This window comes from Oncorhynchus keta, chromosome 32, assembly GCF_023373465.1.
Source record: "Oncorhynchus keta strain PuntledgeMale-10-30-2019 chromosome 32, Oket_V2, whole genome shotgun sequence".
Taxonomy (NCBI): domain Eukaryota; kingdom Metazoa; phylum Chordata; class Actinopteri; order Salmoniformes; family Salmonidae; genus Oncorhynchus; species Oncorhynchus keta.
Genome location: NC_068452.1, coordinates 16,975,349 through 16,986,430, shown reverse-complemented (window position 1 = coordinate 16,986,430; position 11,082 = coordinate 16,975,349). Strand labels below are relative to the sequence as shown.

General features: G+C 44.8%; 2 pseudogenes; both read right to left on the bottom strand.

The window, feature by feature from the left end:
* Positions 1–9: 9 nt before the first annotated feature.
* LOC127914387 (Ig-like V-type domain-containing protein FAM187A) lies at positions 10–1,718 on the bottom strand (annotated as a pseudogene).
* On the bottom strand, positions 1,293–4,307 carry LOC118370397 (coiled-coil domain-containing protein 103-like; annotated as a pseudogene).
* Positions 4,308–11,082: the final 6,775 nt, after the last annotated feature.

The following is an 11,082-nucleotide window of genomic DNA, read 5'->3' as shown; positions in this document are numbered from 1 at the left end:
TTAGCACACTTTATTAACACACTTTCTTTCTTTAGCTTGGAGTTAGATCAATTGGAAGTAGAGGCAATTCTACATTTCACAAAATTATTTATTCAAAATAACTCAACAAAAAACAATCTCACCAAGTGTCAAGCACACCTCAGGTATTTGGCTACTTTTGGTCTTACTGTGCGCCAAGTATACTTCAACAGCACTATCAAAACAAATATCCCCCCAGTCATCCCCCCATAGTAGAGGAGAATAATCCTCAGGGTCAGAGAGCAGACGCTTGCAGCCCAGATGGTAGTAAACACACAGCCTGATCTCAGCAGCCCTCTTCCCCTGGATCCAGCAGGACCCTCTGTCCTCCTGTGTTGCTGGGCTGCAGTGCAGGTGGTGGCCTGTGTCTATGAACAGACGGGAGGTCTCATTCAGGCCCTCCATGTATTGGGAGTGGTACAGAGGCCTAGAGCCTTGGTCCCAGGCTACCACGTGCTGAGGTTTGGCCCCAGGGCAGGAGAGGATGAGTGGGGTGTCCACTGGGTGGTTGTGGTTGTAGACAGGGACCCCTGGAGATTCTGGCTCATTGAGGCCCAGGAACTTCAGAAGGGCCTGGTGTTCTGGCTGGGGGATGGACCTGGAGGGGGGATCTGGCAGCTCCGCACCCCCAGCTCTGCCCCCTGGTGGTTGGCCTGGGTGAGGCCAAAGCGTTGGGGCACAGCGGAGGAGCCGCATGCCAACGTCTGAGATGTCCACCTGTAGCTCACATGGAGGTAGTCACTCTTCACGTAGCAGAGCCCTATGCGGGTCTGCTCGCCCCGGACGCCATAGCGGTCGCACATGGACCATGGCCACACGGACCATGACCATGGCCAGTAGAGTGGAAGATCCTGGTTGGATCTCGAAGCCGCCCTAGCTGCCAACTCTGCTACTCTCCCCCGTATCTGGGCACAACTCCAAGGAACCCTGTGAGCCTCTTGGGAGTCCACATCATAAGCATAGAAGAAGTCCCCCATTGGTCCTCCCACAGAGGCAGTGGCCCGAGTTTTCCTTCTGGGCCCTGAAGATGAGCAGGCTGAAGATGCGGATGGAGAACCTGCTCCGGAGGTGCCCTCCCCGAACCACTTTGGATGAGTCTACCACAGAGGTGCCCTGGAAGTCAGTGAGGGCCCTGGTGACCGGGCTGCCCAGCTGTATCTGTATCTCCTTCTGTAGCACAGTTGGTAGAGCATGGCGCTTGTAACGCCAGGGTAGTGGGTTCGATTCCCGGGACCACCCATACGTAGAATGTATGCACACATGACTGTAAGTCGCTTTGGATAAAAGCGTCTGCTAAATGGCATATATATATCTGGTAGTACCGCACCACAGAGTGGATCTCCTCAGGCTTACAGTGACAGGGCAGCTCTATGGTCATGTCAGCCAAGTAGGCCGTGTTGTCAAACACAAGGAAGGCAGGACGGGCCCTCCTGGCAAAAATGTCCTCCTTGTCTTCAGGGGCCTCATAGGTAGACAGGAGGGAGAAAGAGAGGGTCTGGGTAGGAGTAGCAACAGAGACTGGTGTTTTATAGGGACCATCATGGCCCTAGCCCCATCGTTGTCATCTTCAAGTTATCCTTAGCCTATCTAGATATGCTATGAAAGGGCCATTACGTATTCTAGAATGTTCAGAGATCCTCAAAGAGATTCTCTGGTTACCATGGTAGTTCATGGCATTTCACTCTGACACTGCATTGCATAGTAGTGAACATTGTCCTTTGTATAACTTATTCACATTATACATTTCAGAATAAAGAACAAACAAACGATATTAACGTTTTTGCAACCACATTAAGCTCTACAATGTATAGTAACAGTCATTCTGTTATTTCTGAAAACAATAAGTCCAATATGGGTTTATGTAATGTTTCTTACTGAGGAGGAGAGACAGTTTGAACCTCATACAACTGCATTATACCACATAAAGTTTCAGCAACGGTGCTTCTTCTGGCCGCCTCACTGGTCTGTCCTGGAAACAGAGTCTCTGCCTCAGCATCTCGTCTCTTTAACCGCTTCCACATTACTTCCACGGACGATGACATCCCCTTCGGATACTCGGACACTGCTATTCCCCGCTGCTGAAGCTTGCCTCAGGTTCTGAAACAGCTCTCCACATGCCTCCCTCTCAGACCCGGCTCAGGAGGGACATATTGATGCCAAACCTGGGGAGTATTGGACAGCCCCTCCAGGACCCCTATCACCGTGGCCTCATCCCCAGGCTGGAGGCCACTGGATAGCAACACAAACAACTCCCCCAGTAGACCAAACCCCACCTCAGCCCTGAAGACATCCCCGAAGGCCCTCTCCACCTAGGGAGAGCAGGAGGCTGTATTCATCCTCTGAGGTTTTCACTGCCGAACCTGCGCCAGTCCCGGCTGAACTGTGACGCTGTCCTGGGCTGGAACTCGGACAACTGAGGCTTAAAATAACATTAGGGAGACATTGTGTGTTAATTACCAATTTAATGAGACTGTTTGATGTTCAGATTACCTTAATATGCTTTGCATGCCTGTTTGGTCAAATCCCTGCCTTATACTATGAATATAGCTTGTCTAACATAAAACTAGGAGTCCTTATCCAGGTTCTCCCCAGGATTTTTAACAAGGTGGTGCTGCTGAGTATGGCAATCTTAAATTATAATTCAAATAGAATAAAATGACATAGTGGCATAGCCAGTCCACTAGGTGGCGCAGCACCACTTACATTATTTGGGTAGAATCCTGATATTAGAATGGAGAGATGTTTGTGTTGCTGTGTGGTGGTAGAAGTCTAACCTTTAGGCCTATTTCATTACAGCTAGTCTGGTTCTGCCCTTTGTCAGCGGAGGCGAGGGCATTCCAGGGCTGTTTGCGAGGAGCTTCAGCTTTATCCTTCCTGTCCAGTGGTTTCAGGTGGGATGCCAGGACTATGTCCCTGAGAGGATTGGGACATAAGGTCAAAAAAAAACATACAACTGTCTGCTGTCTAGACTTCATTGTTTCAAGACAACATTTAATCTCTAATGGGACATAATGATGAAACAACATACAGTACATATGTTGTCTATTAACTTGTGAAACAACAGTGTGTAGGATGTTCAATTAAAAGAGAAATCAACCTAGCCATCTCACCTAAACTCCTCATAAGTTCCGACCTTCTGGTGTAGAGCACGAAACTTTGCATCATTTCCTCTTTGATATTTCTTGTCCGCCTCAACAGCAGACTGCAACTCCCGCTCCAGCGCTGAGAGGTTTATAACCTCAGGAGAGTCAACCATCCTGTGAGACAAGACATGACCTGTGAACCTACGGAATCTCTTTTTAGTTCTGTGACACAGACACTGTACTCAGAATTGCCTGACAATCAGACTGTGATACTGTACCTCTGGTTCAGTCTGAGATTAATGCCATGTCTTCGTTTGGAAAAATGGCTATCACACGCTCGACAAGCCAGAATGTAGAATAAAATGATATTTGAACTTACTTTACTGGTTGTCCTTGCGGTCTTTTTTTGCAGGTAGGAATGTGAGACAATATATCCAAAGGAAAGTATTGTTAAATCAACTCTTCAATGCGCTGGTAGTGACTTCAGAATTCTATCACCTGAAGCATGCACAGAACCATGCACAGACATCAAGTCAATTCAAAATCTATTTGACATTGGCTCAATGTCATTTTATTGAAATGGAGTGGAAACAACGGTTGAATCAACCAGTATGTATTTTCATCTTGTGCACATACTTTAGGTAATATAATCAATCTTGAATGCACTAATTTACCAGGGCATTGAAAAGTTGATTTAATTACACAGTCCTGTGGATGCCTTCTTGTAAGAAGGTTGCGGGTAGGAATGTATTCCTACCCGCAAAAGGACCAGGCGCACGGACAACCGGTAAAGTAAGTGAAATATAATTTTATTCAACATTCTGGCATGAAGAGATCTTGAGAGGAAATGTTCCTGGTCCAAACACGCATTTATGCCCGACGTAGAATTCAAACCAAATCCACGTCGGGTCTTCAGGCAATACGTCTCAGAACTGCTTGGAGAATCAACTCCTCCAACTCTGTTGCTAGATAGGAACCTTTATCGACTACTTTTTCTTTCATTGATTCCGTGGTGGTGAACTTACCTGAGCTTTAGGTTAGCTAGCTAGTATTATTTTGATGAACAACCTTAATATCTGGACGTTGTTGTTTGTATGTTGTTTGTGCTGTAGCCTGACGCAAGTCCGTGTCCCCCTCCTCAAACACACGTCGTTACCATGACAACTTGGGTAAGGAAAAACTAGGAGCGTCGTTGGGACGCCCCTACACCATTGAACTTGACATTTAGGTAAGGGTTAGGGGTTAAGGTTAGGGTTTTAGCAAATATATTTATCGTTATATCTGTGGTTTTAGGGTAAAGACCTTCCAAGAATCTCGGATTGCAGGATCCGTGTGAAAAGCCCATGTGTAACAACTTCAAAATAAAAGTCCCCCACGAAATGTCTCATTTACTGAGACACAGCAAATTATTTTTGTCCACACTAATGGACATTAGTTCTTGGTCCGTATCATTGACGTCATACATTTTATTTTCTCTTACTGGTTCTTGGATTTGGCTGCCAATCACAATTCCCACATTTTATGGTAAGACAAAGTTGTGTGTAATAATGTTTGTGAGTTTGATATTAAAATACTTTTTTAGTAAAAAAAGTTGAATAATTTCTACACATTAAGTAAGAGCTTGTTTATAAATGTAGTGGACATCAGGGTGTGCCAACTATTATTTACTGTACACATGTACTGTAATGTTACATTTTTATATTTACTAACCAAGTTCTAATGTCCACATAACATATAATAATATATAAAGGCACAACATTGCTGTGCTAGAGGCATCACTACATACCCGGGTTCGATCCCAGGCTTTATCACAACGGGCTGTGATCGGGAGTCCCATAGGGCAGTGCACAATTAGCCCAGCGTCGTTAGGGGAGGGTTTGGCCGGGGGAGGGCTTTACTTGGCTCATTGTGCGCTAGCGATTCCTTGTGGCAGGCCGGGTGCCTGCAGGCTGACCTCGGTCATCAATTCTTAATTGTAACATGTTTTATTTCACGTCAAACACTTATGCGACGTAATAAAATTAAAAAAAATTGCAGATTCCCCTCTACTGCAGGCCTGAAACTTACAGGATCCTCCCTCATCCTCTTTTTGAGGTCTTCAAAGATCTCCATCCACTCTTCCTCTAACATCGCCCCCTCAGCTGGTTTTCCAGATGTACCTTGGAGAGCACTACAACCACCATTCAGATTACCAAATTAGTTCTAGACTATACAGTCTTCAATTGGAGCCCTTCACTTAATATCAGATACATTGTTGTGACATTGTAGATTTACCTGAGCAGTTAACATCAGAAACGGGCACACGCTCAATTTCAACGGTGTCCTCGGACGCATTGCCACAGTCTATTGTAGGAGAAGAGAATTACAACCATCAAACAACCAGATAGTTAGTCTTCTATTATTGTCCTGTCAGGGATAATGTTGCGAAATTGTAGATTTATTCAGTTATTGAAGAACATACCGAAAACATAGCATTCTGGGGATTATTCCAGTTATCCAGATGCTCGTTAGAATCATCAATCTTCTCCTCTACATACGATGCAACACATGCTTCTTTGAACAGCTTGTGGTACAATCTGCAATGGACAAATGAGGAACACGCCTACAGCGCATTATTTCTGGTGATAGCATTTAAACACGCTGAATGAATCGGCAGTTCAAGTGTGTCAAGCTACTGACTTGAAGCAGAATTGAAGGTCGGGGCAAATGGAGCGATCCACAGAGGCATGCACATGGTTGTCTCCATACTGCACTTGCAACTCATATTTGATTGTATTTAGAGCTGATGGAGGAGAGTGGCTTATTTCAAACAGCTTTGTCAATTTCTCAATGGTGTCCGCTGACATCTCTCCTCTTCAGTCCCTCAGCACGTCTTGTCAGACTGTGGTTGTGGTTGTTCCGTAAGACAGACATGAGAGGTATCTGGGACCTACAATTAATGGGATTAAAATAAGAGAATTTCAAGCTACTTTCTGAAAACAGGAACTTCATAACTTTTAGGCCTACATAATAACTTTGTTTTGACTTGTTGTCTTATGATAGTGTGGATCAATTATATTGCACTTATATTACTAACCTTGATTCCCTTTGTTGGGTATATGAGTGGACCTCTTCTAGATGAGGTACATTATTGCACCACAACATGTGTTGTTGGTACTTCTGGCTGACCTGGACCTTGTGTTATGCTGGCCTCTTAGGTCCACCTTTAGAAGATGTCAATCAAATGTTAATTTCAATTCATGTTTTTTTTAACATGGACCAACTTACTCTTACTACGTTTCATTGTAAGTTGTATAGCCCTTGGAAGCCCAGGCTTCTCATGTTTCAATAGTCAAGTGAACTAGATGGGATTGGGAAGGATGGCCACACGAGGCTACAGGGCGATTCCTCACAAAACAGGACCATGATATTTTGGATTTTCACAAAAATGTAACCCATAGAAGGTTCTTTGGATGTTGATCAAATATGGACCTGAAGTTGAGATGTCCATCTGAAACCATAACATTAGGAACACATGGACGCTAATATATCAGCTACTGGGATTCTGAATAAACAAAACCCAACTGAAATAGCCCTGATAATACTCCAACAGGTTTACCGTGAGGTTGGGTGGGTTGACGATGTCTCCAGGTGGCACACAGTGATAGTCTGACGTCCCTTTGGTCAGGATCTCCGTCAGGTACAGCAGCTATTTGCCATTGGCTACCTCCCAGGGCCAATCAAACTCCGCCTCCGGGTTTCCAAGGTTACCCAGTGGCTTCCCCAGAACATTCACCCATGAGGAGAGGAAGATTTTATTAGGATCTTCAGAGACGCTAGCAAGGATTGTTTTCTAAGTAAAAAATAAAATCATTTTTACCTTAAATGTGAACTCCACATTGGGTCACCACATCATGGATCAGAGGGTTCTGTGGCATGTTGAGGGCAGCTTGCTTTTCTCTCAGTTCTCCCCTTCTCTTCCAGCTCCGTGAGAAGCCTTGGAACAGATGACGGCAGTCCTGCTATGTCAACTCTCTGAATTTTCAGAGCCCTTGAGATGGCCAGGTTCATGTTATGGCCAAAGCACCCAAGCCACAAATCGGGGGAACTCTTCAAAAGCCTTGATCATGTTTGTTGCGTTGTCTGTGGTTATGCAGACCAGGTCTTTCTTGTTGATCCACCACTCTTCCAGCAAATTCACACAAAAAAACTCTGATGTTGTGAGCCGAGTGATCTTCTGGGAAGAACTGTGTTTCCAGGCAGTTTGATTCCAGTTGCCAGTGTGGGGTGAGGTAATGGATAGTGAAGCCGATGTAGGGTTGAACCACACCCGCTTTCACTGGTCCAAAGGTCAGTAGTTGCAGAAAACCATTTTCCTTGAGCCAAACTTTTTCCAACATCAGCTTTAACCTGGTTGTACAGGTTTGAGATTTCAGTCTTGGAAAATAAAGTTTGCGGTGGCACGGCAACCTTCATCAGCCTCAGAAAGTCTTTTGCAATGTAATATGAAAGGGCTGCATTGAGGTCTTGAGGATCTTTTGATGTGGGTGCATAAGCAGCCTGCCTTTTAAATGGGTGCATAAGCAGCCTGCCTTTTAAATGGGTGCATAAGCAGCCTGCCTTTTAAATGGGTGCATAAGCAGCCTGCCTTTTAAAGGCTTTCTCAAGAGTCTGTGTCACAACTGTAGATGAGTGACCAGTAGCATCACTGGGTTTGCCTGCTGCATGTCCACTCTGTAAACAAAGGAACAGCAAATTTATAATTATTATTATTGGCGTTGTTACATTCTAATTCTAATTATTATTATTCACTCACTCAGCACTATGCACTATGACCCCATGCACAATTTACATAAATACAAATTAGTCTTAAGAAGACAGTGATAGTAATTGCAATGAGCCCAACAATTGATGTAAATACATAAATGAGTCTTGTATAGGAGTCTACAGTGTTTCTCCTGTTGGAACACTTTTACAACCTAGTCAACGACTGCCGGATTTTAAATTAACACAATACATAACGTATTATCGTGTGCAATGGGCGAATAGAGTCTGCAGACACACGACACATACAGCAGCAGAACAAAGGGTAGTGTTTTTACAAGAGTAGGTAACACTGAAAGCTTCAGTTCACATTATTGACAAACTACTAGCAAGTTAGACAGACAAACCATGACATTTTCTCCCATTCCGATGTCCCCACATCATGAATTGAGCTAAATGTTCACTTACCTTGCATTCGCTACAAAGTAGTGGGTGGTGGTCACAAAGATGACTCAAGAGATTTGAAGTGTTGCCCCCTTTCGCAGCAATTTATTTTGCATGTTCTGCAGACAGGGTGACCATCTTCGATTAAGTTTCCCTCAGCACTCTTGTAAAACCCATAATACGACCACACTTCAGATTTGGTTCTCTTGGAATGCTGAAAAATCTCCCGAGCGCTGTCACTGCCTTCCACCATGTTTTCACACAAAACAAAACCCATGTTACATGCTGCGCCTGCATCAGACTGTTGCTAACTTTGGTTGATGCTGGACAGTATTTACCGGGAGTTTTTCAAACCGCGGTAATCAAACATGGTTTTAATGATGATTCAAATTTGAAACGGTAACCGTCGGGAATTTTACCGTGGTAATCGTTTCATCCCTATCTTAGTCTTGATCACGTTGAGGGAGAGGTGAATGTCCTGGCACCACACGGCCAGGTCACTGATCTCCTCCCTATATGCTGTCTCGTTGTTGTTGGTGATCAGGCCTACCACTGTTGTGTCATCGGCAAACTTAATGATGGTGTTGGAGTCGTGCCTGGCCGTGCAATCATGAGTGAACAGGGGGAGACTGAGCACACACCCCTGAGAGGCTCCCGTGTTATGGATCAGTGTGGCAGATGTGTTGTTGCTACCTGGGGGCGTCCAGTTGCAGAGGGAGGTGTTTAGTCCCAGGGTCTTTAGCTTAGTGATGAGTTTTGAGGGCACTATGGTGTTGAACGCTGAGCTTTAGCATTCTCACATAGGTGTTCCTTTTGTCCAGGTATGAAAGGGAAGTTTGGAGTGCAAAAGAGATTGCATCATCTGTGGATCTGTTGGGGTGGTATGCAAATTGGAGTGGGTCTAGGGTTTCTGGGATAACGGTGTTGATGTGAGCCATGACCAGCCTTTCAAAGCACTTTTTGGCTACAGTCGTGAGTGCTACGGGCCGATAGTCATTTAGGCAGGTTACCTTAGTGTTCTTGGGCACAGGGACTCTGGTGGTCTGCTTGAAACATGTTGGTATTACAGACTCAGACAGAGAGAGGTTGAAAATGTCAGTGAAGACACTTGCCAGTTGGTCAGTGCATGCTCAGAGTACACATCCTGGTAATCTGTCTGGCCCTGCAGCTTTGTGAATGCTGACCTGTTTAAAGGTCTTACTCACATCACAGAGCGTGATCACACAGTCGTCCGGAACAGCTGGTTCTCTCATGCATGTTTCAGTGTTACTTGCCTCGAACCAAGCATATAAGTACTTTAGTTCATCTGGTAGGCTCGTGTCACTGGGCAGCTCTCGGCTGTGCTTCCCTTTGTAGTCTGTAATAGTTTGCAAGCCCTGCCACATCCGACGAGTGTTGGAGCCGGTGTAATATGATTGGATCTTAGTCCTGTATTGACGCTTTCCTGTTTGATGGTTCGTCAGAGAGCATAGCAGGATTCCTTGAAAGTGGCAGCTCTAGCCAGTAACTGATGTGGTGCACTCCTCAATGCCATCCGAAGAATCCGGGAACATATTCCAGTCTGTGCAAGCAGAGCAGTCCAGTAGCTTAGCATCTGCTTCACCTGACCACTTTTTTATTGACCGAGTCACTGGTGCTTCCTGCTTTAATTTTTGCATGTAAGCAGGAATCAGGAGGATTGAATTATGGTCAGATTTGCCAAATGGAGGGAGAGCTTTGAATGCATCTCTGTGTGTGTCGTAAAGGTGGTCTAGAGTTTTTTTCCCCTCTGGTTGCACATTTAACATGCTGATATAAATGAGGTAAAATGGATTTCAGTTTCCCTGCATTAAAGTCCCCGGGCCACAAGGAGTGCCGTCTCTGGATGAGCGTTTCCTGTTTGCTTATGGCCGTATACAGCTCATTGAGTGTGGTCTTAGTGCCAGCATCGGTCTGCGGTGGTATATAGACAGCTTTGAAAAATACAGATGAAAACTCTCTAGGTAGATAGCTTATCATGAGATACTCTACCTCAGGTGAGCAAAACCTTGAGACTTCCTTAGATATCGTGCACCAGCTGTTGTTTACAAATATAGATAGACCATCACCCCTTGTCTTACCAGAGGCCGCTGTTCTATCCTGCCGATGCAGTGAATAACCCGCCAGCTGTGTGTTATATTCATGTCATTCAGCCATGGACTCAGTGAAACATAAGATGTTACCGTTTTTAATGTCCCGTTGGTAGGATATACGTGCTTTTAGTTTATTTTCCAGCGATTGTACTTTGGCCAATAGTACAGATGACAAGGACAAATTAGCCACTCGTCGGCGGATCCTCACAAGGCACCCTGATTTTTTTCAGCAATATCTTTTCCATCTCTTTCTCCTGCGAATGACGGGGATGAGGGCCTGTTCGGGTGTCTGGAGTAAATCCCACTCCTCCAACTCATTAAAGAGCAATCCTTTGTCCAGTTCAATGTGAGTAATCGCTGTTCTGAATTCCAGAAGCTCTTTTCGGTCATAAGAGACGGTAGCAGCAACGAAACAATTTTTTTTTAATGCAAAAAAACAGCATGGTGGGTTAAGAGCCCGTGAAATGGCAGCCATTCTCTACGGTGCCATCTTGCCATCTCTACATACACAATGTAGTCAAACATGTAAGTGTAAAACACTGTGGCTATTCTGTGATGTTCCTGGGACATCCTAGCACCTTTTTGTTTGCATGTGAAAGTTTAAATCCACATGTGAAAGGTTATGTGAAATACCATTCACATGTGAAGTGTTCCAAAACCACATGGTTTCACATGCGAAATCA